This window comes from Lepisosteus platostomus, unplaced genomic scaffold, assembly GCF_059453375.1.
Source record: "Lepisosteus platostomus isolate fLepPlt1 unplaced genomic scaffold, fLepPlt1.hap1 Scaffold_63_H1, whole genome shotgun sequence".
NCBI classification, from domain to species: domain Eukaryota; kingdom Metazoa; phylum Chordata; class Actinopteri; order Semionotiformes; family Lepisosteidae; genus Lepisosteus; species Lepisosteus platostomus.
Window position 1 is genome coordinate 217,009 of NW_028291678.1, and position 27,135 is coordinate 244,143.

Genomic DNA, 27,135 nt, shown 5'->3' on the forward strand with positions numbered 1-27,135 from the left:
TAGGGACTTGGACTTTGTTCTAAGCGCGAGGCCAAGCATCCCGTACGTACTCAGAATTCTACTAACGTGAATGCTCCGTTTGATCAACGGCAGCCTACAGTTGGACCCTCGTCGACAACCTGAATAGCTTATTCAGAAGCAGCGCTGGACCGGGAACGAACCAGTTTCTTCCCAGGCAAAAGAGTGACTTGTGAGGACTCGCGGTCACACTCTGTGCATAGAGACTTTCTACTAGCCAGCCGGACTGCTGGTAGATCCCCTCGGAGCAACGACTGCCCTGCGCGCCGCAGTCAGATTCCTCCGCCCGTCCTACTCCGAGCTGCACCTTGACTGGTTGGCTGGTAGCCAGAGGACGCCGACACAACGCCCATTGGACAACCGCTGGAACAGAGGCTGCAACAGAGCTTGTCAGCTGGTTTGGTGTTCGTGCCGGGAAATTCCAAATCCATACACAGTGGATAAGTTAACCCCATGTTCTACATTGCGTCTCGAGAATTCAATTGTACCTCAACACAAGTTGTTATCAATTTAATTCATGAGTAATGTATTTACTTCCGAGTTTAGAGTAACAATGGGTAATAACACTGATTAGCGATTTGGTAACCGAACGATATATATTGACATATATTCTCTGTTGTGTATCTCTTTGTGTTTGCATCTCTTCGAGATTATATATCTTGTATATTGATAACCCTCACAGTAAGGTCTGCCGCTCGTATCCAGGCAGACTAGTATATGTTTGGTGCACAATTTATATTAATAAATGTATCTCGTGTATTGAACCCGTGTGTGTGCGTTGTTAGTTGTTCTGGCGATTGATTTTCTAAAAGCCCCAACGAACAACCTCGTGATTACTGCTACAATTAATAAGTGTCTCAGTAAACCCATCAAACCACTACATTTAATGGCGTCCCTGGGTGGGCGAGTTTAGAATGAAATGAGACTCAATCGCACAGAATAACTGATGTTGCTGTGAGTTCAAGTTCAGCACAGCACCGTGGCTTTTATACGCGAATACCGGGTGTGCTGATAACTGCGTAAAGAAATCCCCCTGTTTTCTAGCGTTTAGTGTAACGTGTGCTGATTGGAAATCCATCTGCTCGGGTGTTTAGATTCCATACTGTATTTTGGTAAAAGGAAAAAAAGTAATACTCTTAAAGTTTCTCTGACGTAATGACAATGGCTGCTAAAATGTCTGAAGTGGAGTCGCTTATAAGTACTATTTCTAGCGACGACAATCCTGGTTACTGGAGCGGTATCGAAAAGTTGAACTTTGATGATATTGAGAAGCTGCAAGTAGATTTAGTAGCTAAGGTAGCGAACCAGCTTAACACAGGAGGGTCTGTGAACGCAGTTCAGGTCCTATCTAGTTTCGCCTTAAATCTAGCTAAACAGCTGGAACTGTCTTTGTCCGAGCTGACAAAGTTTCAAACGCTTCAGGGAAAGCTAGAAAGATATAAGGCGGAGCGAGTTGAGTTGTTGGATATAATCAGAGAAAAGAGAGTGAAAAGTGAGGAAAGTGAAGACAGACTCAGGGAAGTTTTAGGTAAATTAGATGACCTGTCTGCTAGAGAAACTGCGGCTGAGGTAGCTAGGAGAGACCTAGAAGCGAGCTTGAAAGAAAAAGAAAAAGAAATTGAGAGTTTAAATGAGCTCAGCCAGGAAAGGCAAAAGGAGTTAGATGCTGCCGTACTGGAAGCAAAACAGGCTAGATCCCACTTACATGCCAGCCCACCTAGCAACCCGGAGCGCTCACCCAGGAGGTTTCTCCCGGCCAGGGTCTGTGGTCGGATCGGCATGGGGGAGATCGCCGAGTCCTGCGCGAGACGCAAGGGCGATTCAATTCAGGCATAGACCCCCTGCTCCTGATCACGGCCGTCTCCCTGCCCACGGAGAAACTGTAAAAATTAACCTCCACTCCCTGAGGCAGTTAGCCAAAGATGTAGAAAGGTTTGACCCGACAGTGTCAGGGAATAATGTGGAGACCTACATTGATGAGCTGAGATATACTTTGCAGTTTATGCCCGAAGCGTCCGAACAGGAAAAGGCTATGTTAGTAAGGAAAACTACCAGCCGAGCGGTCCACGAGTGGATGTCTAGACAAGGACCTGAGGTCTGTAATAGCTTTGAGGAGCTGTGTCAGGCAATGATCGGAGAATTTTCGGCTTTTATAGATCCCATATCTGCCGTGGCCACAGCGCACCATATTAAGCACGAAAAAGCTGAAGCCCCTCGCGACTATTACCCCTATTATATAATATTTTACTATTATATAACTTGTAAAATATTACCCCCGGTCCATTCTCTTCCAAAAGTGAGAAACACCTGTTTTCTACATTTTGTCTGTTTTAAAACCATATCTCTTTAAACCAAACCAAGAGTTTGTCTTTTGCACTGATATTCTGATTCATTTCAATTTCAAAGAAAAAAAAAACATTATCTTCCAAAGCATCATAAAATTGTCCATTCTTCCAGACTCTACTTCTCTCTTGTAGTAGTACAGCAGACCTTTCCAGGTGAGCAGATCACAGAGTCCGAAATATGCTTCCTCCATCAAGCAAAGTACCTGAACATGACTCGGTCTTCATAAAAGCGCCCCTGTAATAAAGAAATTAAATCCAAAATCAAGAGGGCAGTTGCCTACTGAAGTTCAAGAAGTCATCAATTTTAACCTAGCAACACATTAAAGGCTGCATCTATACAAGTACGATTCTAGAAATGCTCACCAGATTACGTTTTAAGAAAGAACTGCGCCTCAGGTTCCGCCGAGATCTTAACTCGGATGGCAGGATTCAGAGTCCGGAGTGCGGACTGATGGCGCACGGAGGGTCCACATACTGTGGATCCCTCAGTTTTCTTCCGCGTGTTTAAACCGCCAGCGTGTGGCTCTCCTGTCCCCGTGACCTCATTGCTCTGCTCTCGCCTCTGTGCAGCCGAGCCCGACTCATGGTAAAGTGGAAAAAAATATGCCCTCAACGTGGGATTTACTCTGGATCGAGGATAGATGTCACCTTTTTATCGTTGAACAGGATGTATGTGATGTGGCGACTAGGTTCAATTTTGTATCCTTTTAAAAGATTAAGGACTGGGGTGAGCGGGATTTATCACCCTTTCAGCTAAGAACCCGACGTGAGCACCGTTTAAGCTGCATAGACTCGGTCGTTTAACTCTTCTCCATTAGCAGGGTTAAGGTTAAAGAAAAAAAACATTGCTGACTTCTTTTTTTTTTGCCAGCCGCGAGCGCTGATTAGCGAGGTTTGTATTTCATGTTTTGCAAGTTGCATCCATTTTAAGAAAAACAAGTCGTTCAAGACAGGAAATGAATACTTGCATTTAATTAAGTCTAGGCGTATGCGGTTGTCCATAATGACCAGTTCTGTTCGAGAACACAGCACAAAAAAAGGCACCGCTGGGATTCGGACCCAGGATTTCTTGTTTACTAGACAGGCGCTTTAACCAACTAAGCCACGGCGCCCCGGGAGTACTGTTTTTTTGCAGCCACTTGGACACACCACTCAGACACATCTGCATTCGGTGTGTGCTCCGCCTGCTCGCTGAGCAAGTTGCCACCTTTACATACAATAGCAACATCGACACCAAGAGAAAGGATGACAAATGGCTTTTATCTGGAACTTTTCATGTCCAAGGAGCTCAATGTGCTTTCTGTGTACAACAGGGCCACTGAACTCCACACTGGCCACTGAACCACAGCAGTGGCTTGCTGGCTTGACATCTCCCAAGGAAAATGTTGAAATCGCATGTGGAACAGGAAAAGGACCCTCGAGTACGAGGGAAAAAAAAGAAAAAGATCATCTGGAGCGTGCCAACCCGTGTCTGGACAGCCCAGTTTCATTGACGAGGTGGCCGAGTGGTTAAGGCGATGGACTGCTAATCCATTGTGCTCTGCACGCATGGGTTCGAATCCCATCCTCGGCGCTCTCTATGTCTGACACGTGTGCCTGTTAGATGTTGGCCCTCCTTCTGTTTGCTCCAGTACTAGAGCTGTACATTTTCTAGCGGTGGCTGAACATGGTATAGTAGGCTAACGTCGGTATCGAGCAGTGGCAGTAACAGTATTTACGTGCCGCTGCTGCCAAGTGGCTCTGGGTTGAGACCGCATTTTCACTTACTTGCAGCACAAACGGAGAAAGCGATTTTTGACAGTCTCTCGAGAGACTGCGCTAGGTGTTTAGGGATAGACTTTGTCAGTTCCCCCTGGGATGATGGCCTCTCAAATAGTTTGTGATTCCTCTAGACGTTTATACAGTAGAAGCCTGCTTCGTGGCTTAAATCCAAGCTAAGGAAACGAGTTAGAGGTCTGATGCAGAACTGCACTGTATGTGTGAGGAAAGCTGCCCCCTTCTGTTCCATGTCGACCGAACAGAGGACTGTAAAGGATACGACCAAGAAACTTTAGGATGCTGGTTGGAATCCAGCTCCAAAGAAGCCCCTTTGGGTGTTATGTCATGAAAAAGTAAGAACAGAGAATCTCCCTTTGATCAAAAGCGCAACAGAACTGTTTTCCGTGGAGCAGGTTTCAGACCCGTAGACCTGTTTTATTTGTATGGCGTTCGTAAGCGCGCAAAACAAGGACAATTCCTGCGTCTAACACGAATGTAAATGCTTTTGAAAGTGCAGTGTGGTGCAGCTTGTAAAATCCTTGTCCACATTTGTGGTTTGTTGATGTTTTTTTTCTGTCTGCCAAAGTTGCATTTTGACATACGGACGGTGAGACTTTATCATTTGAACGTGAAGCCAGCCTTAAACCCTCTGAGGCGTGTCTGTCTGCCGGCATGTATCTTGTGAAAGGTATTTTTTTTTTAACGGAGAGCGACTTTAAAAAGGTTTCCGCAGACACCTCGCACTCCGGAGGAGGAATGCGGCGGCGGCGAGCTCACTGTAGTTGTGGCCGAGTAGTTAAGGCGATGGACTTGAAATCCATTGAGGACTCCCCGCTCAGGTTCGAATCCTGCTGACTACAGCGTCTGCTGCACGTCGCCTTGTGCCTGTGTGGCAAAGGCGAAGTGCCGCTTCTCCTTTCCTGGTACTATAAAAATGCTACATCGCTTGGTCCTGCTTCCATGGAAAGCAGTTCTTCAGGTAATTCTACTCTCTTACCAAAGCTGTTAGGTTCCTTTCCGTGGTGAGATGGGTTGTCATGCAACGCTTCCACATAGTGCCGACAGACAAGTGTGTTGCGGGAGAAGAGAAAAGTGTTAGAAGATTTAAGAGTTTCTTAGGTGGAGCCAAAATCAAGTGTCACAAATGCAAGTGGGAAGATTTCCAATGTTTAATATGGTCAAAATAAGCGGAAGTTATCTGCTGGTCCGGCACAGTTTGCCATGCTTTTGTCATATACTGTAAAGTGGTGTCGAACTGGGTGTCGAACTGGAGCCGCACCATTTGCATATGTGAGGCTCCAGTTATACATCGAGTGTCACATTAAATGACAAAAATGAAGAGAGTTGTAGCAGCTGGAGAGGTTTTCTTACAACTCTTGAGCTGACACAGTTTTGGAAAATGTTTCCTTCACGCTGCACTGTACAACATAGGCAGCCAAGAGTCTCCAAAACAAAACAGAATGGACAGATAGGAGAAAATTCCCACTCGTCCTGAAGTTCCCAAAATCCAGCACTGAGCGTAAACAAAGTGTCTAAGTAGCGTGGTAATGCTAACCCTAACCCTAGCTGGAGTTTGAGCAATCCAGCACTGAGCGTAAAAAGATGAGTCAAAGTTACGTCTAATCGGATTAGTTTCCTTAGAGCTGGTTCAGAGTCTGTTCAAGAGTTTACCTTTCACAGATGCGCAAAGAAGAATGTTGGGGGTGCACGCTTCAAGGCGCCTTACAGCTGTAGGGAGTGATTCGAGACGATTCGTGGCGTGTGCTCGTTCCCATGTACCGTACGACCCGGGGTGCAGTGCTAGGATGACGTACAATACCACTTGGGCACGTAACGGCGTTATGTGCAGGGTTTTCGTTTGTTCGTTTTGTTTTGCTCTGCTTTGCTTTGTTTTGCTTTCCATCGCGTTGGTAAGAGCGTAAATAAAAATGCGATTCCTGCGTCTACCACTAATGTAAGAGCTATTTCAAGTGCGACGTGGTGCGGCTTTTCAAATGCTTGTGGGCATTTCTCTGTTGTTGATTCTTTTTTTGTGTGTAACAAAGTGGCATTTTCATGTCCGGACGGGGAGACTTTATCATTCCGAAATGAAGCCAGCCTTAAACCCTCTGAGGCGTGTCTGTCTGCCGGCACGTATTTTGTCAAAGGTATTATTTTTTTTTAACGGAGAGCGACTTTGAAAAGGTTTCCGCAGCCACGTCGCACTCCGTGTTAGATTAAAGGAGGAATGCGGCGATGGTGAACTCGCTGTAGTCGTGGCCGAGTGGTTAAGGCGATGGACTCGAAATCCGTTGGGGACTCCCCATGCAGGTTCAAATCTTGCCGACTACGGCGTCTGCCGCACGTCTCCTTGTGCCTGCGCGGCAAAGGTGAAGTGCCGCTTCTCCTTCCCTGGTACTATGAAAACACTAAATAGCTTGGCCCCGCTGCCATGGAAATGAGTTCTTCAGATAACCACACATCTTGCGTTCGCACCTCTGGTGTTCTACTTATGCCTTTGAAAACCTAATGAATAAAACTGAAAGAACCGACACAATATGTAGGTGCTCGTAAAGCATGCATTAAAGAACTGTTAACAGCAAGGGTTTCAGTGGGTTAACCGAGGAGAAGGCGTGATCGCTAATTGTTGACTTTTTATTTGGTGTTAGAAACACTCTTACTGTGCATGACGTGCAACAAATTTAGCCACAGAAATTGCATCACGCTTTCATGTATGCTATTGCAGACACCAACGTTGCCTAGATAGAAAACCGAAATAGCCGTGGGTTTGCTTGCTGGTCTGAAGGATCTCTCTTCGAATCTCTATCATTTGTCAATGGAAGTAAAAGGTGCTGCAATCTGATACGTTCAGAATCAAACCCGCAGCTGTTGTTCGACTTTATTTCTTGACTAATTACAACTGAGTGTCGCATGAGCAGTTACGTAAACTTGTCTGATATATTTGAACACAAATGCCGTTCTTCAATTAAAACTAACAGTACATTGTCAGGGACATTCAGTTCTATACAAACAAGAGACAGACAAGAGAACATTTAGTATATAATAGACAGAAAGAGGTTCGAATCCTGCCGACTACGTTGTCCACCTCCTGTCGTTGTGTTTCGGCGCAAGCAAAGAAGCGCGCCTGTTCGGTGTTCCTGGTGGTTTTAAAATGCCAAATTGCTTGTACCCGCTCCCTTGCAAATAAGTTCTTCAGCGTCCGCGAATGGCATTTTACAGCTGGAAGCAGATGTCGACGCTTTTTGCACAGAGCACCAAAAAAGCGTCTTTTTTGAAGGCCCGGGTTCTGAGCATTGGTGGTTCAGTGGTAGAATTCTCGCCTGCCACGCGGGAGGCTCGGCTTTGATTCCCCGCCAATGCAGTGGCTTTTGCAGCTAGCTGCTCCATCACTTGCATCCCCTTGCAACTCGCAACTGAAAACCCACTGAAGCTAAGCAGGTGTGAGGCAGGTCAGTACCCGGATGAGGGTGAGCTACAGGGAAAAACAAAGCTTCCAGCTGGAAGCGGTGTTAATGGTGCCGGCGGTGGGGCGCTCACCCTGAGGTCTGTGCGGGTCCCAATGCCCCAGCATAGTGACGGAGACGCTGTGTTGTAAAAGGGCGCTGTCTTTTGGATGAGATGTAAAACCGAGGTCACATCGCTCTGTGGTCATTAAAAATGACCACCAAAACCTTTGACAAAAGCTCTTGGTAATTGATCGTCTTCAATAATGCTTCTCCTTTAGGTACATTTTAAATCAGCTGAAAAATTCTGTGAAATGGGGGGCACTTCAGGCCAGTGTAGGATTTGGGTTACAAGAACCATGAAACTGCACGAGAAAGCCTGTACACTGAATTACACGGCTTTCTATTCAAAGGAGGGCAAAAGAAATTCCCTGAGTTCGATTTTTTGCAGCACAGAGAGGATGGCTGTCGTGAGGCTGGTTAGCTCAGTTGGTTAGAGCGTGGTGCTAATAACGCCAAGGTCGTGGGTTCGATCTCCGTACAGGCCAGGTCCTTTTCTCCTCTCTTACAAAAGCTGTTAGGTTCCTTTCCGTGGTGAGATGGGTTGTCATGCAACGCTACCACATAGTGCCGACAGACAATTAAATGACAAAAATGAAGAGAGTTAAAGCAGCTGGAAAGGTTTTCTTACAACTTTTGAGCTGACACAGTTTTGGAAAATGTTTTCTTCACGCTGCACTGTACCACATAGGCAGCCAAGAGTCTCCAAAACAAAACAGAATTGACAGTCATATAATGTCCATTAACCCCGGTTTTAAACACAGCATCATGTCTGCCATCATAAGAATATGAGTCCAATATTTTAGAATATAGTCAGAATGTCTTCTAACCTTACCTGTGGTGTCTTTAATCCCTATTGCTCAATGCATGGTGTACGTACTGCATACATGTGTCTTGAGAATGAGGAATGGGCCCCTGAGACATTTACCTGTTTCACAAATGATCGTATTTTACTAGAGATTCTGATTGGGATTCAGATGTGCATTCGGACAGCAATTCCTTTCAAGAAATTATACGTTCTGGATGAGGTCAAAGGTGCTGGAACACTGTATTTAGGATGTGTTTGCAGTGATTGTGTCTCCTGCTTCAACGCAGTGATATATAGATGTGCTCCTGTAATTTATTGGTACATGCCCAGGACAGTAAGTAGTCTGAGGATTTATTTCCAGACGGCATAGAGCAGTGAAGCAGTGAAGTAGTGCAACACACTGGATCATTATATTATTAGAATCTATTCTACTTAAATTATTACATTATACACAACTTGAGCTCTCTGCACCGTACTGAGCCCAGGTGTTTTTCTAAAGCTGTCAGGTGCAGTTCATTTACATGAAGGAAATCTCTTACTGGGTACGATTACAATGCAGTAAGTAGCACAGGCTACTTAGGGAGTAGGCTGATGTGTTTAAAAACAACCAGCGCCAGGCAGGAGTCGAACCTCCAAACTCCTAATCCATAGTCAGATACATTATCCATTGCACCACTGGCCCTGGTGTGACAGTGCAGGACTGTAACTCAGTGAGCTTAGCACTGCAACTAGTAAAATATTACCCCCGGTCCATTCTTTTCCAAAAGTGAGAAACACCTGTTTTCTACATTTTGTCTGTTTTAAAACCATATCTCTTTAAACCAAACCAAGAGTTTGTCTTTTGCACTGATATTCTGATTCATTTTCGATTTCAAAGAAAAAAAAAACATTACCTTCCAAAGCATCATAAAATTGTCCCTTCCTCCAGACTCTACTTCTCTCTTGTAGTAGTACAGCAGACCTTTCCAGGTGAGCAGATCACAGAGTCCGAAATGAGCTTCCTCCATCAAGCAAAGTACCTGAACATGACTCTGTCATCATAAAAGCGCCCCTGTAATAAAGAAATTAAATCCGAAATCAAGAGGGCAGTTGCCTACTGAAATACAAGAAGTCATAAATTTTAACCTAGCAACACATTAAAGGCTGCATCTATACAAGTACGATTCTAGAAATGCTCACCAGATTACGTTTTAAGAAAGAACTGCGCCTCAGGTTCCGCCGAGATCTTAACTCGGATGGCAGGATTCAGAGTCTGGAGTGTGGAATGATGGCGCACGGAGGGTCCACATACTGTGGATCCCTCAGTGATCTTCCGTGTGTTCAAACTGCCAGCGTGTGACTCCCCTGTCCCCGTGACCTCATTGCTCTGCTCTCGCCTCTGTGTAGCTGAGCCCGACTCATGGTAAAGTGGAAAAAAATATGCCCTCAACGTGAGATTTACTCTCGAGTGAGGATAGTTGTTACCTTCTTATCGTTGAAACGGATGTATGTGATATGGCGACTAGGTTCTTCTCCATTAGCAGGCTTAAGGTTAAAGAAAAAAACATTGCTGACTTCTTTTTTTTTTGCCAGCCGCGAGCGCTGATTAGCGAGGTTTGTATTTCATGTTTTGCAAGTTGCATCCATTTTAAGAAAAACAAGTCGTTCAAGACAGGAAATGAATACTTGCATTTAATTAAGTCTAGGCGTATGCGGTTGTCCATAATGACCAGTTCTGTTCGAGAACACAGCACAAAAAAAGGCACCGCTGGGATTCGGACCCAGGATTTCTTGTTTACTAGACAGGCGCTTTAACCAACTAAGCCACGGCGCCCCGGGAGTGCTGTTTTTTTGCAGCCACTTGGACACACCACTCAGACACATCTGCATTCGGTGTGTGCTCCGCCTGCTCGCTGAGCAAGTTGCCACCTTTATATACAATAGCAACATCGACACCAAGAGAAAGGATGACAAATGGCTTTTATCTGGAACTTTTCATGTCCAAGGAGCTCAATGTGCATTCTGTGTACAACAGGGCCACTGAACTCCACAATGGCCACTGAACCACAGTAGTGGCTTGCTGGCTTGACATCTCCCAAGGAAAATGTTGAAATCGCATGTGGAACAGGAAAATGACCCTCGAGTACGAGGGAAAAAAAAGAAAAAGATCATCTGGAGCGCGGCAACCCATGTCTGGACAGCCCAGTTTCCTAGATGAGGTGGCCGAGTGGTTAAGGCGATGGACTGCTAATCCACTGTACTCTGCACGCATGGGTTCGAGTCCCATTCTCGTCACTCTCCATGTGTGCCCGTGCGCCTTTGGCCCTCCTGTTGTTTGCTCCAGTACTAGAGCCGTACATTTCCTAGCGGTGGCTGAACATGGTATAGTAGGCTAACGTCAGTATCGAGCAGTGACAGTAACAGTATTTACGTGCCGCTGCTGCCAAGTGGCTCTGGTTTGAGACCGTGTTTTCACTTACTTGCAACGCAAACGGAGAAAGCGATTTTTGACAGTCTCTCGAGAGATTGCGCTAGGTGTTTAGGGATAGACTTTGTCAGTTCCCCCTGGGATGATGGCCTCTCAAATAGTTTGTGATTCCTCTAGACGTTTATACACTAGAAGCCTGCTTAATGGCTTAAATCCAAGCTAATGTAACGAGTTAGAGGTCTGATGCAGAACTGCGAATTCAATGAACGGGAACACTACAGTACATTGCACTGTATGTGTGAGGAAAGCTGCCCCCTTCTGTCCCTTGTTGACCAAACAGAGGACTGCAAAGGATACCGCCAAGAAACTTTAGGATGCTGGTTGGAATACAGCTCCAAAGAAGCCCCTTTGGGTGTTATGTCATCAAAAAGTAAGAACAGCGACTCTCCCTTTGATCAAATGCGCAACAGAGCTGTTTTCCGTGGAGCAGGTTTCAGACCCGTAGACCTGTTTTATTTGTAGGGCAGGGCGCATTCCCAAACGCGAATCTCCTGTTTTAGAAATGCTTTGGGCGGCATGAAGTGAAAATAAGAAATGGGCTCCAGATGCACATGGAAGCAATCAAGTGTTTCATCCGAGCTGTTTCAAAGACTGCTCAAAAGCTTTCCTTTCACAGAGGCGCAACGATTAATGATGGGGGTGCACCCTTCAATGCGCCTTACGACTCTAGGGAGTGATTGAGACGATTCGTAGCGTGTGCTCATTTCCCTCTATTCCCCGTGTTGCAGTGGTAGGATGACGTAAATTCCTGCTTCGACACGTAACGGCATTATAATCAAGTGCAGGAGCTGAGGGCTTTTGTTTTGTTTCGTTTTCCATGGCGTTTGTAAGCACGCAAATCAAAGGCAATTCCTGCGTCTAACAGGAATGTAAATGCTTTTGAAAGTGCAGTGTGGTGCAGCTTGTAAAATCCTTATCCACATTTGTGGTTTGTTGCTGTTTGTTCTGTCTGCCAAAGCTGCATTTTGACATCCGGACGGGGAGACTTTATCATTTGAACGTGAAGCCAGCCTTAAACCCTCTGAGGCGTGTCTATCTGCCGGCACGTATTTTGTCAAAGGTATTTATTTTTTTTAACGGAGAGCGACTTTGAAAAGGTTTCCGCAGCCACGTGGCACTCCGTGTTAGATTAAAGGAGGAATGCGGCGATGGCGATCTCGCTGTAGTCGTGGCCAAGTGGTTAAGGCGATGGACTCGAAATCCATTGGGGACTCCCCGCGCAGGTTCGAATCCTGCCGACTACGGCGTCTGCTGCACGTCTCCTTGTGCCTGCGCGGCAAAGGTGAAGTGCTGCTTTTCCTTTCCTGGTACTATAAAAACGCTAAATCGCTTGGGCCCGCTGCCATGGAAATGAGTTCTTCAGATAACCACACATCTTGCGTTCGCACCTCTGGTGTTCTACTTATGCATTTGAAAACCTAATGAATAAAACTGAAAGAACCGACACAATATGTAGGTGCTCGTAAAGCACGCATTAAAGAACTGTTAACAGCAAGGGTTTCAGTGGGTTAACTGAGGAGAAGGCGTGATCGCTAATTGTTGACTTTTTATTTGGTGTTAGAAACACTCTTACTGTGCATGACGTGCAACAAATGTAGCCACAGAAATTGCATCACGCTTTCATGTATGCTATTGCAGACACCAACGTTGCCTAGATAGAAAACCGAAATAGCCGTGGGTTTGCTTGCTGGTCTGAAGGATCTCTCTTCGAATCTCTATCATTTGTCAATTGAAGTAAAAGGTGCTGCAATCTGATACGTTCAGAATCAAACCCGCAGCTGTTGTTCGACTTTATTTCTTGACTAATTACAACTGAGTGTCGCATGAGCAGTTACGTAAACTTGTCTGATATATTTGAACACAAATGCCGTTCTTCAATTAAAACTAACAGTACATTGTCAGGGACATTCAGTTCTATACAAACAGGAGACAGACAAGAGAATATTTAGTATATAATAGACAGAAAGAGGTTCGAATCCTGCCGACTACGTTGTCCACCTCCTGTCGTTGTGTTTCGGCGCAAGCAAAGAAGCGCGCCTGTTTGGTGTTCCTGGTGGTTTTAAAATGCCAAATTGCTTGTACCCGCTCCCTTGCAAATAAATTATTCAGCGTCCGCGAATGGCATTTTGCAGCTGGAAGCAGATGTCGACGCTTTTTGCACAGAGCACCAAAAAAGCGTCTTTTTTGAAGGCCCGGGTACTGAGCATTGGTGGTTCAGTGGTAGAATTCTCGCTTGCCACGCGGGAGGCTCGGCTTTGATTCCCGGCCAATGCAGTGGCTTTTGCAGCGAGCTGCTCCATCACTTGCATCCCCTTGCAACTCGCAACTGAAAACCCACTGAAGCTAAGCAGGTGTGAGCCAGGTCAGAATCCGGATGAGGGTGAGCTACAGGGAAAAACAAACCTTCCAGCTGGAAGCGGTGTTAATGGTGCCGGCGGCGGGGCGCTCACCCTGAGGTCTGTGCGGGTCCCAATGCCCCAGCATAGTGACGGAGACGCTGTGTTGTAAAAGGGCGCTGTCTTTTGGATGAGATGTAAAACCGAGGTCACATTGCTCTGTGGTCATTAAAAATGACCACCAAAACCTTTGACAAAAGCTCTTGGTAATTGATGGTCTTCAATAATGCTTCTCCTTTAGGTACATTTTAAATCAGCTGAAAAATGCTGTGAAATGGGGGGGCACTTCAGGCCAGTGTAGGATTTGGGTTACAAGAACCATGAAACTGCATGAAAAAAGCCCGTACACTGAATTACACGGCTTTCTATTCAAAGGAGGGCAAAAGAAATTCCCTGAGTTCGATTTTTTGCAGCACAGAGAGGACCACTGTCGTGAGGCTGGTTAGCTCAGTTGGTTAGAGCGTGGTGCTAATAACGCCAAAGTTGCGGGTTCCAGCCCCTTACTGGCCAGGTCCTTTTCTCCTCTCTTACCAAAGCTCTTAGGTTCCTTTCCGTGGTGAGATGGGTTGTCATGCAACGCTGCCACATAGTGCCGACAGACAATTAAATGACAAAAATGAAGAGAGTTAAAGCAGCTGGAGAGGTTCTCTTACAACTTTTGAGCTGACACAGTTTTGGAAAATGTTTCCTTCACGCTGCACTGTACCATATAGGCAGCCAAGAGTCTCCAAAACAAAACAGAATTGACAGTCATATAATGTCCATTAACCCCGGTTTTAAACGCAGCATCATGTCTGCCATCATAAGAATATGAGTCCAATATTTTAGAATATAGTCAGAATGACTTCTAACCTTACCTGTGGTGTCTTTAATCCCTATTGTTCAATTCATGGTGTACGTACTGCATACATGTGTCTTGAGAATGAGGAATGGGCCCCTGAGACAGTCATTTGCCTGTTTCACAAATGATCGTATTTTACTAGAGATTCTGTTTGGGATTCAGATGTGCATTCGGACAGCAATCCCTTTCAAGAAATGATATGTTCTGGATGAGGTCAAAGGTGCTGGAACACTGTATCTAGGATGTGTTTGCAGAGACTGTGTGTCTCCTGCTTCAACGCAGTGATAAACAGATGTGCTCCTTTAATTTATTGGTACATGCCCAGGGCAGTAAGCAGTCTGAGGATTTATTTCCAGATGGCATAGAGCAGTGAAGCAGTGAAGTAGTGCAAAACACTGGATCATTATATTATTAGAATCTATTCTACTTAAATTATTACATTATACTCAATTTGAGTTCATTTTAAAAAGTAAAAGGTAATGAAAGGAATGCATTTTCATAAGAAAGATAATACCGATATGCATGTGATAATCTTCCTTATATCATGTAGTGCGTCATTTGGACCCTTTGTGGGCTTGAAATACAAAGAAAATCATGTTCTATGGTACAAGATAAATACAAAACGTAATCATTTATTTTAATTAGATTTGTTTATAAAGCATAAGCAATCATTTATTACATTAATATATGTGAAAATAACATTTTATCATCATACGTTTAGTATAGTTAGTCCCTAATGCTGAAAGAAATGATCATAGAACATGACTTCTAACCTTATCTGTGGCGTCTTTAATCCCTATCGCTCAATGCACGGTGAAAGCATTGCATACATGTGTCTGACAATGAGGAATTGACCCTGAGACAGTCATTTGCCTGTTTCACAAATGATCGTATTTTACTAGAGATTCTGTTTGGGATTCAGATGTGCATTCGGACAGCAATCCCTTTCAAGAAATGATACGTTCTGGGTGAGGTCAAAGGTGCTGGAACACTGTATTTAGGATGTGTTTACAGTGATTGTGTGTCTCCTGCTTCAACGCAGTGATATATAGATGTGCTCCTGTAATTTATTGGTACAAGCCCAGGGCAGTAAGCAGTCTGAGGATTTATTTCCAGATGGCATAGAGCAGTGAAGCAGTGAAGTAGTGCAAAACACTGGATCATTATATTATTAGAATCTATTCTACTTAAATTATTACATTATACTCAATTTGAGTTCATTTTAAAAAGTAAAAGGTAATGAAAGGAATGCATTTTCATAAGAAAGATAATACCGATATGCATGTGATAATCTTCCTTATATCATGTAGTGCGTCATTTGGACCCTTTGTGGGCTTGAAATACAAAGAAAATCATGTTCTATGGTACAAGATAAATACAAAACGTAATCATTTATTTTAATTAGATTTGTTTATAAAGCATAAGCAATCATTTATTACATTAATATATGTGAAAATAACATTTTATCATCATACGTTTAGTATAGTTAGTCCCTAATGCTGAAAGAAATGATCATAGAACATGACTTCTAACCTTATCTGTGGCGTCTTTAATCCCTATTGCTCAATGCACGGTGAAAGCATTGCATACATGTGTCTGACAATGAGGAATTGACCCTGAGACAGTCATTTGCCTGTTTCACAAATGATCGTATTTTACTAGAGATTCTGTTTGGGATTCAGATGTGCATTCGGACAGCAATCCCTTTCAAGAAATGATACGTTCTGGGTGAGGTCAAAGGTGCTGGAACACTGTATTTAGTGCGGAGTGCGGACTGATGGCGCACGGAAGGTCCACATACTGTGGATCCCTCAGTGATCTTCCGCGTATTCAAACCGCCAGCGTGTGACTCCCCTGTCCCTGTGATCTCATTGCTCTGCTCTGTCCTCTGTGCAGCCGAGCCCGACTCACGGTAAAGTGAAAAAAAAGATGCCCTCAACGTGAGATTTACTCTGGAGCGAGGATAGATGTTACCTTTTTATCATTGAACAGGATGTATGTGATGTGGCGACTAGGTTCAATTTTGTATCCTCTTTAAAAGATTAAGAACTGGGGTGAGCGTGGTTTACCACCCTTTCAGCTAAGAACCCGACGTGCGAACCGTTTAAGCTGCATAGACTCGGTCGTTTAACTCTTCTCCATTAGCAGGGTTAAGGTTAAAGAAAAAAAACATTACTGACTTATTTTTTTTTTGCCAGCCGCTAGCGCTGATTAGCAAGGTTTGTATTTCATGTTTTGCAAGTTGCATCCATTTTAAGAAAAACAAGTCATTCAAGACAGGAAATGAATACTTGCATTTAATTAAGTCTAGGCGTATGCGGTTGTCCATAATGACCAGTTCTGTTCGAGAACACAGCACAAAAAAAGGCACCGCTGGGATTCGGACCCAGGATTTCTTGTTTACTAGACAGGCGCTTTAACCAACTAAGCCACGGCGCCCCGGGAGTACTGTTTTTTTGCAGCCACTTGGACACACCACTCAGACACATCTGCATTCGGTGTGTGCTCCGCCTGCTCGCTGAGCAAGTTGCCACCTTTACATACAATAGCAACATCAACACCAAGAGAAAGGGTGACGAATGGCTTTTATCTGGAACTTTTCATGTCCAAGGAGCTCAATGTGCTTTCTGTGTACAACAGGGCCACTGAACTCCACACTGGCCACTGAACCACAGCAGTGGCTTGCTGGCTTGACATCTCCCAAGGAAAATGTTGAAATCGCACGTGGAACAGGAAAATGACCCTCGAGTACGAGGGAAAAAAAAGAAAAAGATCATCTGGAGCGCGCCAACCCATGTCCGGACAGCCCAGTTTCGTCAACGAGGTGGCCGAGTGGTTAAGGTGATGAACTGCTAATCCATTGTGCTCTGCACGTGTGGGTTTGAATCCCATCCTCGTCGCTCTCCATATCTAACACATGTGCCTGTTAAACGTTGGCCCTCCTGTCGTTTGCTCCGGTACTAGAGCCGTACATTTCCTAGCGGTGGCTAAACATGGTATTGTAGGCTAACGTCGGTATCGAGCAGTAACAGTATTTACGTGCCGCTGCTGCCAAGTGGCCCTGGGTTGAGACCACGTTTTTACTTACTTGCAGCACGAATGGAGAAAGTGATTTTTGACAGTCTCTCTAGAGACATCGCTAGGTGTTTAGGGATAGACTTTGTCAGTTCCCCCTAGGATGATGGCCTCTCAAATAGTTTGTGATTCCTCTAGACCTTTATACAGAAGAAGCCTGCTTCGTTGCTTAAATCCAAGCTAAGGAAACGAGTTAGAGGTCTGATGCAGAACTGTGAATTCAATGAACGGGAGCACTACAGTACATTGCACTGTATGTGTGAGGAAAGCTGCCCCCTTTAGTCCCTTGTCGACCGAACAGAGGACTGTAAAGGATACCGCCAAGAAACTTTAGGATGCTGGTTGGAATCCAGCTCCAAAGTAGCCCCTTTGGGTGTTATGTCATCAAAAAGTAAGAACAGCGAATCTCCCTTTGATCAAAAGCGCAACAGAACTGTTTTATTTGTAGGGCAGGGCGCATTCCTAAACGCGAATCTCCTGTTTTAGAAATGCTTTGGGCGGCGTGAAGTGAAAATAAGAAATGGGCTCCAGATGCACATGGAAGCAATCAAGTGTTTGATCTGAGCTGTTTCAAAGACTGCTCAAGAGCTTTCCTTTCACAGAGGCGCAACGATTAATGATGGGGGTGCACCCTTCAATGCGCCTTACGACTCTAGGGAGTGATTGAGACGATTCGTAGCTTGTGCTCATTTCCCTCTATTCCCCGTGTTGCAGTGGTAGGATGATGTAAATTACTGCTTCGACACGAAATGGCATTATAATCAAGTGCAGGAGCTGAGGGCTTTTGTTTTGTTTCGTTTTCCATGGCGTTCGTAAGCGCGCAAAACAAAGGCAATTCCTGCGTCTAACAGGAATGTAAATGCTTTTGAAAGTGCAGTATGGTGCAGCTTGTAAAATCCTTGTCCACATTTGTGGTTTGTTGATGTTTTTTCTGTCTGCCAAAGTTGCATTTTGACATCCGGACGGGGAGACTTTATCATTTGAACGTGAAGCCAGCCTTAAACCCTCTGAGGTGTTACTGTCTGCAGGCACGTATTTTGTCAAAGGTATTTATTTTTTTTTAACGGAGAGCGACTTTGAAAACGTATCCGCAGCCACCTCGCACTCCGTGTTAGATTATAGGAGGAATGCGGCGGCGAATGAACTAGGTTCAATTTTGATTCCTGCGGCGATTCCTGTGTCTACCACTAATGTAAGAGCTATTTAAAGTGTGGCGTGGTGCGGCTTTTCAAATGCTCAACAGGATGACTTCGCATGCACGCGTGCTTTCATGCAGTCGTTTGTGCAACCATGTCTGCTTACGTGCAAACGGGCGTGGTTTCATGTATGCAAAAAACTTTCCTGGGCTCTTCTGAAGCACATAAAATTATTTGGAGATATACATTTGTCTTGTTTTCCTCTTAGGCTCTAGAATTGATAACTTTTTTTTCATTTTTGGCCTTTTTCTTCGTTTTCCAGAAAGTGGTTGCAAGCCCAATATCATGCGAAGAAACTTCAGGATTCGGGGATCAGTCAATGGATTTTGTTCAAAGTTGGATTGTTGCTCTCTGTGGACCAAGAGATGTTGTTCTATAATGTTTTTTTTTTCAAATTTAAAAATATCATTTTTTCATGGAGCTTTGAAGGGGATGGATTCACCCTCCTTTAGCCAGGACAGAGCTCCAGGAGCCTGGGTAGGATTCTAGCTTTCTCCCCGTGCAGGCACCTGGCACAGAAGACATCATTTTTTTCCTTAAAATATTTTTTTTTTGTGTTCCTTGTTGTTCCAAACTTAATTTTAATCACTTTTAATTAGAGATTTTATTAAAAATAGTGCAAAAAATGACAAATTTCACAAAAAATAATGTAATATAAAATGGTTGTTTTTAACTTATTGTAGTGTTTTAGAAACTACTATGTCTTCAAAAATGGTTGTTTTTCACTCCTAGGAATGAAAGCTGTTGTTATATGATGTTTATTTTCAAATTTTGAAAAAATCAAAGGATTCTAGCTTTCTCCCCTTGCAGGCATCGGACACAGAGAACCTCATGGTTTTCCTAAAAATCATTCGTTATGTTCCCTGGTGTTCCAAACTTAGTTTTAATCAATTTTAATTTGTTATTATGTTAAAAACAGGGTAATAAGTTTCTAATTGGACTATAAATAATGTCATATTGTCTGCTATAAAACTGATGTTTTCAACTCCATTGTAGAGATTCTAGAATCAACTAATAGAGAATTTAAATAAAAAAGGCATAAGAAGACATTACCAACAACGACTACAAGATGGAGATATTGTCTAGACATTACCAACAACGACCACAAGATAGAGATATTGTCCAAAGAGGCAAGAAGGGCAAAGCTGTGATAAGGTAAAATCATATTTTGAAAGAGATTGCTGTCAGAATGCACATCCGTATCCCAAACAGAATATCTAGTAAAATATGATCATTTGTGAAACTGGCAAATGAGTGTCTGCTACAATATGATTGCTACATATCTGCATTTGTTGGTTTTTAAGGAGTAAGAGTGCAAGGGGTTTAAACCTGCGATCCAGTGTGTTGAAGTATTTCACAACACTACCCCTAGCACATCTGGAAATAAATCCTCATAATGATTATTGCCCTGGGGATGTACCAAAAAATCAGTGAGCATATATATATATATATCACTGTGTTGAAGCTAGAGACACAGAATAACTGCAAACACATCCTAAATACAGTGTTCCTTCACCTTTGACCTCATCCAGAATGTATCGTTTTTTTAAAGGGATTGCTGTCAGAATGCACAACTGAATCCCAAACAGAATCTCTAGTCAAATATGATCATTTGTGAAACAGGCAAATGAGTCTCTCAGGTGCCCATTGCTCATTTTCAGACACATTTATGCAATACTTTCACCATGCGTTGAGCAATAGGGATTAAAGATACCAGAGGTAAGGTTTAAAAGTGATTCTGAGGTGCAACACATCAGCGATACAGCTAGGCATCTGAAATGCGGGGTTTGAGAGCCCTTCAGGGAACACCGTACCCTAAAGGTACCAGAAGTCCACTTGTATAAGCATTAAGTCACTGTCACCCCTGTTACAATGTGATTGCTACATATCTTCATTTCTTTGGTTTTTAAGGAGTAAGAGTGCAGGGGGTCTAAATCTGCGATCCAGTGTGTTGAAGTATTTCACAACACTACCTGTAGCCCGTCTGGAAATAAATCCTCATTCTGATTGTTGCCCTGGGCATGTACCAATAAATCACTGAGCATATATATATATAGCACTGTGTTGAAGCTAGAGACCTGTATGTAATAATATGATGCTAAAATGTTATTTTCAGATATATTAATGTAATAAATGATTGCTTATGCTTTATAAACAAATCTAATTAAAATAAAAGCTTAAGTTTTGCATTTATCTTGTACCATAGAACATGATTTTCTTTGTATTTCAAGCCCACAAAGTGTCCAAATGACGCACTACATGATATAAGGAAGATTATCACATGCATATCGGTATTATCTTTCTTACGAAAATGCATTCCTTTCATTACCTTTTACTTTTTAAAATGAACTCAAATTGTGTATAATGTAATAATTTAAGTAGAATAGATTCTAAAAATATAATGATCCAGTGTGTTGCACTTCTTCACTTCTTCACTGCTCTATGCCATCTGGAAATAAATCCTCAGACTGCTTACTGCCCTGGGCATGTACCAATAAATTACAGGAGCACATCTATATATCACTGCGTTGAAGCAGGGGACACACAATCACTGCAAACACATCCTAAATACAGTGTTCCAGCACCACTGACCTCATCCAGAACGTATCATTTCTTGAAAGGGATTGCTGTCCGAATGCACATCTGAATCCCAAACAGAATCTCTAGTAAAATACGATCATTTGTGAAACAGGTAAATGACTGTCTCAGGGGCCCATTCCTCATTCTAAAGACACATGTATGCAGTACGTACACCATGCATTGAGCAATAGGGATTAAAGACACCACAGGTAAGGTTAGAAGTCATTCTGACTATATTCTAAAATATTGGACTCATATTCTTATGATGGCAGACATGATGCTGCGTTTAAAACCGGGGTTAATGGACATTATATGACTGTCAATTCTGTTTTGTTTTGGAGACTCTTGGCTGCCTATGTGGTACAGTGCAGCGTGAAGGAAACATTTTCCAAAACTGTGTCAGCTCAAAAGTTGTAAGAAAACCTCTCCAGCTGCTTTAACTCTCTTCATTTTTGTCATTTAATTGTCTGTCAGCACTATGTGGCAGTGTTGCATGACAACCCATCTCACCACGGAAAGGAACCTAACAGCTTTGGTAAGAGAGGAGAAATGGACCTGGCCTGTACAGGGCTCGAACCCACAACCTTGGCATCACTAGCACCACGCTCGAACCCACTGAGCTAACCGGCCTCACGACAGTGGTCCTCTCTGTGCTGCAAAAAATCGAACTCAGGGAATTTCTTTTGTCCTCCTTTGAATAGAAAGCTGTGTAATTCAGTGTACGGGCTTTCTCATGCAGTTTCATGGTTCTTGTAACCCAAATCCTACACTGGCCTGAAGTGCCCCCCCATTTCACAGCATTTTTCAGCTGATTTAAAATGTACCTAAAGGAGGAGCATTATTGAAGACCATCAATTACCAAGAGCTTTTGTCAAAGGTTTTGGTGGTCATTTTTAATGACCACAGAGCGCTGTGACCTCGGTTTTACATCTCATCCAAAGGACAGCACCCTTTTACAACACAGCGTCTCCGTCACTATGCATTGGGACCCGCACAGACCTCAGGGTGAGCGCCCCCCCGCCGGCACTGTTACGTCCCAGTGTGTGTTCTGTGTGTTTTTCTGTTATGTCCACACTGCTGACCCTTGATTGTTCTCCCTTCCCCATTGGCCAACCATCACACCACTGTTTCAATATGATGTCATCATCAATCAGCCTTCAGCCAATCAGAACACATTTTATTCACTATATAACATGGAGGCTTTCAGAAAGAAAAGGCCTTTTGTTTGACTTCGGTCCCGTTCGGTTTTGGTTTTCGCTTCGCTTCGCTTCGCTTCTTGTTATTGCTTCGGCTTCGTTTGTTGGTTTGTTTTGCTTTGTGTTTGTGTATTTTCGTATAGCTTCGGCTTTGTTGTTTTGTTGGTTTTACGTTAGTTTCTTTGTACTTTTGTTTGTTTGTGTGTTCATCCTTGATTTGTCTTTACCTTGCCCAAGTGTTACATGTTCAACTTACAGATGCAGCCATTCAAAGTGCGCGGTACAGACACCGCAGTACAGATACCGCAGGTAAGATGACACGCGATACCACGGTGCGTGATTGGTTGACCGACAGGGGCACTCGTGGTCCGTTGGTCTGTCGTAGAAAGACTTACTGTACTGTAAACGTCTTTACTGTGCCCGTTGTAGATATTGAATTTTACCACTGAAGGGAAATCTTAGTAGCTGAGCATAAAAAGAATAGGAGCATACTGTAATGCGTGTGAAGGCCATAAACGATATTAATTTTGGAACGTAAACATACAGTATATGGCTGGTCTTGGTACTTTAAAGAAAAAAATACGCACCAGTATTCCATTTCTCCCTAAACATTGTAAGCTTCGAAGTCTTTAACTAACGTGATACCGGAGTCAACCAGCATACTTTTAGAATTTGATTAAAAGGGAATATAATATGGAATCGCGTATCTAAAGAATTTAATAACGGTATGATTATATCCGTGTACTGCGGCAGGACTGTGTAAGGCTGTTTCGCCTGCCTGATCATGCGAGCTGTCTTGTAGCCTACTGGTCTAGGTGCGTGACTACCAGCTGGCAGGTTGTGTGTTTGAATCCAGCTGGTGCTGGACTTTTCATTTTTATTTATTTATTTTTTAATCGCGTAACATAAACATATTACCGTATGCAAACTGTACTGTATACAGTATGTATATGTATATTTAATGTCTTAACTGTGCCCGTTTAATTGAATTTAAAAAAAATATTTAACACGAACATGAAGCTGTTTACATGTTCCGCCTGAGAACAGTCACCCGTTGCTACCCAACGCAGAATGGTGATTGGCTGACACCATCTGACACCCCTCTGATTGGAGAAAAAAGACGTGCTGGTGTGCTATACCAGGAAGAGGATTTCTTTCAATTCTAAACGTGTATTTTAAAAGTTTAAGAAGTAAAAACCTTACAGCGTACACAGATTTCTAAACTGATCAGGATCGTTATCTTTGTCTCATGCATAATAATGTTCACCGCTCTGTCCAGCAAATTAATAATAAACTTTATTTTATATAGCTTTTTAAACGAATAAGTAATTAGATTGCTCACAAACCTAATCACTTGCTTTTTCTTTTTATTTATGCTCAGATTTCAACTATAGATCGTATTATTAATAACCTGCTCAGGCAGGCGCCCTTGCCACATCTGGTCGGCCCAAAGTATAGGTGGCTCGAACCCAGGACTTCCGCATCTCTCTGCAGAGACCTAGCCCCGTGAGCTAGAGAGAGATCTCTCCACAGCCCAGTAGCTGTGGTCCTGCTATCACAGGGAAGGGCGGTGACGTCACCCGCTCTGGTACGCCGGCTCTTACACAGTGCCTGTCGGCCGTAAGCGTTACATTACTGCGCCCCATAAGAAATCGTTTGTCCCCGTTCAAAAGAGATTGTGCGATGTCCTGCAGCGTTCGCAAAGCAAACCTTTGACAGTTTGAAAAGAGAAATTTATTCTGCTTCCTGTGCGTGCAGTAGTTACAAAGTTGAACGTCTTTACACGATCTGCTGCACTTTTCAGTGGGCGGGCTTTGTCAAACGGCTTGGAAAAACGCACTGTTTCGGCTCGGGAAACATCCCAGTGGGCATTGATTCGTCGAATATACGTATATTTACGGCGAAAATACGGCTATACGTATATATACGTCGCCTCGACGTATAATCAACGTCGAATTGCAACTGTAAAATCGACGACATGAATAAACGCATATATAACGTCGAAAACACATCTAACACAGTGCCTGAGGCTTTTTACTGTATGTATCGTGTGTGCCGCAACTAGGAGTATACGGCACTCTGCACAGTGTACGAAGTAAATTATTTTCGCAGTAATTAATTTATTATATTTACTATATTTATTATACACGTGTAAATTAATTACTGCGAAAATAATTTACTTCGTACACTGTGCAGTATCAGCGGTATTGCAACAACAATATTGTATTTCGTTGCACTTTGAAAACCAAGTAATAACTTAACTATACAGTACGTGCAAACGTTTCGTATGTTGCTGTCGTGAATGCCTGCGTACCCATAAGTATCTTATTTGCCTTGAGTCTGTCTACAGTATATCTGTCCCACTACCCCCCTCCCTCCCTCAATTCAATTCAAGGTGTTTTATTTGCATGACAGATGGGTACAAGCAGTTTTGGGTATGTATATTGTAACGCTTACTGCTGACAGGCACTGTGTAAGACCCGACGTACCAGAGCAGCGCACCGAGGAAGCGTTTGCATTTATAACTTAGTTTTTAAAATTAGTCAAGCAATATGAACTCCCGGAGTGCTGGCTGTGACGAATTAAACCGGTCTCACAGGTATTCAAAGTAGGAAGTACAGTGTTAAGTGGTAGCTGGGCTACTCCCTCAATAGAATCGCTTTAAGGAAAAGCATTTTCAGAGAGCAATCACGCTGTGTTTATGTAGAAAAAGCGATTAGGTTTATGATCAATCTAATTACCTATTCGCTTAAAACGCTATATAAAATAAAGTTTATTTAGAGATGAATGATCAGTGTCGCAGTTTAAATAATGGGAGTCAGGAAACTAATACACAGCGCCACCGGATTTAATAACGCAATAAAAACGCTATAAAATAATGTGACTAGGCACAGAAAAAGTTTACAGCACAGTACAATAATAAATGCTGACCATGACTTTAGAAGCATAAATTACCTTACACTCAATTTAAACACAAGCTGTCTTTCTGTATGAACCTCTAAGCTGGTTCATACAGAAAATGTAGAAATGCATTAGCCTGATTATGATTAAAAAACACATAATTAAACACGCGTTTGCGATTTAAATCACAACACGATTTAAATCAATATAAATGTTTATATTGTAACGCATACTGTCCAGCCTCCATTTCTCTATAAAAATTTACTCTGTTGCACACACACACACTAGAAGCAGGAACCGCTGTCAGAAGGGAAGATATGTTCAAAATATCGCAAATATCGATCATGTTGCGATATTTTGAAATATAAAAGTCAATTGATTGTCCATAATATCGCTTACCTATTTTTTCGAAGAAATGTTTGTTAAAAGAAAAGTCCAGCACCAGCTGGATTTGAACACACAACCTGACAGTTGGTAGTCATGCACCTAGACCAGTCGGCTACAAGACAGCTCACATGAACAGGCAGGCGAAACAGCCCTACACAGCCCTACACAGCCCTGTCGCAGTACACGGATATAATCATACCGTTATTAAATTCTTTAGATACGCGATTCCGTATTATATTCCCTTTTAATCAAATTCTAAAAGTATGCTTGTTGACTCCGGTATCACGTTAGTTAAAGACTTCGAAGCTTACAATGTTTAGGGAGAAATGGAATACTGGTGTGTATTTTTTTCTTTAAAGTACCAAGACCAGCTATATACTGTATGTTTATGTTCCAAAATTAATATCGTTTATGGCCTTCACACGCGTTACAGTATGCTCCTATTCTTTTTATGCTCAGCTACTAAGATTTCCCTTCAGTGGTAAAATTCAATATCTACAACGGGCACAGTAAAGACGTTTACAGTAAGTCTTTCTACGACAGACCAACGGACCACGAGTGCCCCTGTCGGTCAACCAATCACGCACCGCGGTACCCCGTGTCATCTTACCTGCGGTACGTGTCTGTACCGCTCACTTTGAATGGCTGCATCTGTAGCTGATCACTGTCAGTCAGGGAGCTCAGAGCTGAAAAGCCTGTTTGAGAGACAATTCGCTGTCGATCAGTTCAATATGTTCCGTACCAGCTCGGCACACCTGAGATCATCTTGGTAGCTGTGTAGCTCAGATGAGTGAGAGCGTGTGTGTGTGTATCACCGTGATTGGATGCCGGTCCTTCTCAGGTCACAGTAAACCTTCTGCTGCCTAACTTCCCTAATTTTGGGGATCCCTTTGAAAAAGCAAAGGAAAACTAAACTGGCTCTTCATCAGCGTGATCGACCCCACCCAGTGTGCCCCAGTGGCCTAATGGCTAAGACACTGGCCTCCTAAGCCAGGGATTGTGGGTTCGAGTCCCATCTGGGGTGCTCCTGTCCCATTTTGAGTGTACAAATGTCCTTGTGATTTGCAAAGCTACAACCCCACCTTACTCAGTGAGCGTCTCTGCTTTTCTCTCACATACAGTTGGGAGAAATAATTTTGTAAACAGCCCTTCGGAATGATGTGGATTTCTGCATGAATGGCTCCTAACATGTGATCTTATCTTTATCTAAGTCATAATAATTAATAAAGAGAGTCTGATTTAACAAACAACACACGCCCAACATTTGACATTGCTGTTTCTTTATTGACCAAATGGTTTAAACAATCAAGGTCATTGATGGAAAAAGTACGTGAACCCTTATATTAAGGAGCTAGTGGAACCTCCTTTATGACAAAAACCTCAACCCCCACTTTCTGTAGCGGCTGGTCAGACCTGAGCAGCGGTTAGGAGGTATTTTGGCCTATTCCTCTATGCAAAACTGTTTCAGTTCATGTATATTTTTGGGATGTCTTGCGCTGAACGGCCTGCTTCAGATCATGCCACAGCACTTCAATGGGATTGGGGTCAGGACTCTTACTTGGCCATCCCAAAATACGGAATTTCTTCTGTTTCAGCCACTCTGTTGTTGATGTACTCCTTTGTTTTTGTCATGCTGCATGACCCAGCGTCTTTCGAGTTTTAGA

General features: G+C 43.3%; 5 non-coding genes across 5 annotated transcripts; all 5 read left to right on the top strand.

Moving 5' to 3' along the window:
- Window positions 1-3,854: 3,854 nt before the first annotated feature.
- Window positions 3,855-3,936, top strand: trnas-gcu (transfer RNA serine (anticodon GCU)). Its single transcript has one exon. It is a non-coding gene; the product is annotated as a tRNA-Ser (tRNA).
- Window positions 3,937-4,899: 963 nt separating this feature from the next.
- Window positions 4,900-4,981, top strand: trnas-uga (transfer RNA serine (anticodon UGA)). The gene has a single exon. It is a non-coding gene; the product is annotated as a tRNA-Ser (tRNA).
- A 1,389-nt stretch (window positions 4,982-6,370) lies between these two features.
- On the top strand, window positions 6,371-6,452 carry trnas-cga (transfer RNA serine (anticodon CGA)). The gene has a single exon. It is a non-coding gene; the product is annotated as a tRNA-Ser (tRNA).
- A 5,609-nt stretch (window positions 6,453-12,061) lies between these two features.
- Window positions 12,062-12,143, top strand: trnas-cga (transfer RNA serine (anticodon CGA)). The gene has a single exon. It is a non-coding gene; the product is annotated as a tRNA-Ser (tRNA).
- A 14,279-nt stretch (window positions 12,144-26,422) lies between these two features.
- trnar-ccu (transfer RNA arginine (anticodon CCU)) lies at window positions 26,423-26,495 on the top strand. Its single transcript has one exon. It is a non-coding gene; the product is annotated as a tRNA-Arg (tRNA).
- Window positions 26,496-27,135: the final 640 nt, after the last annotated feature.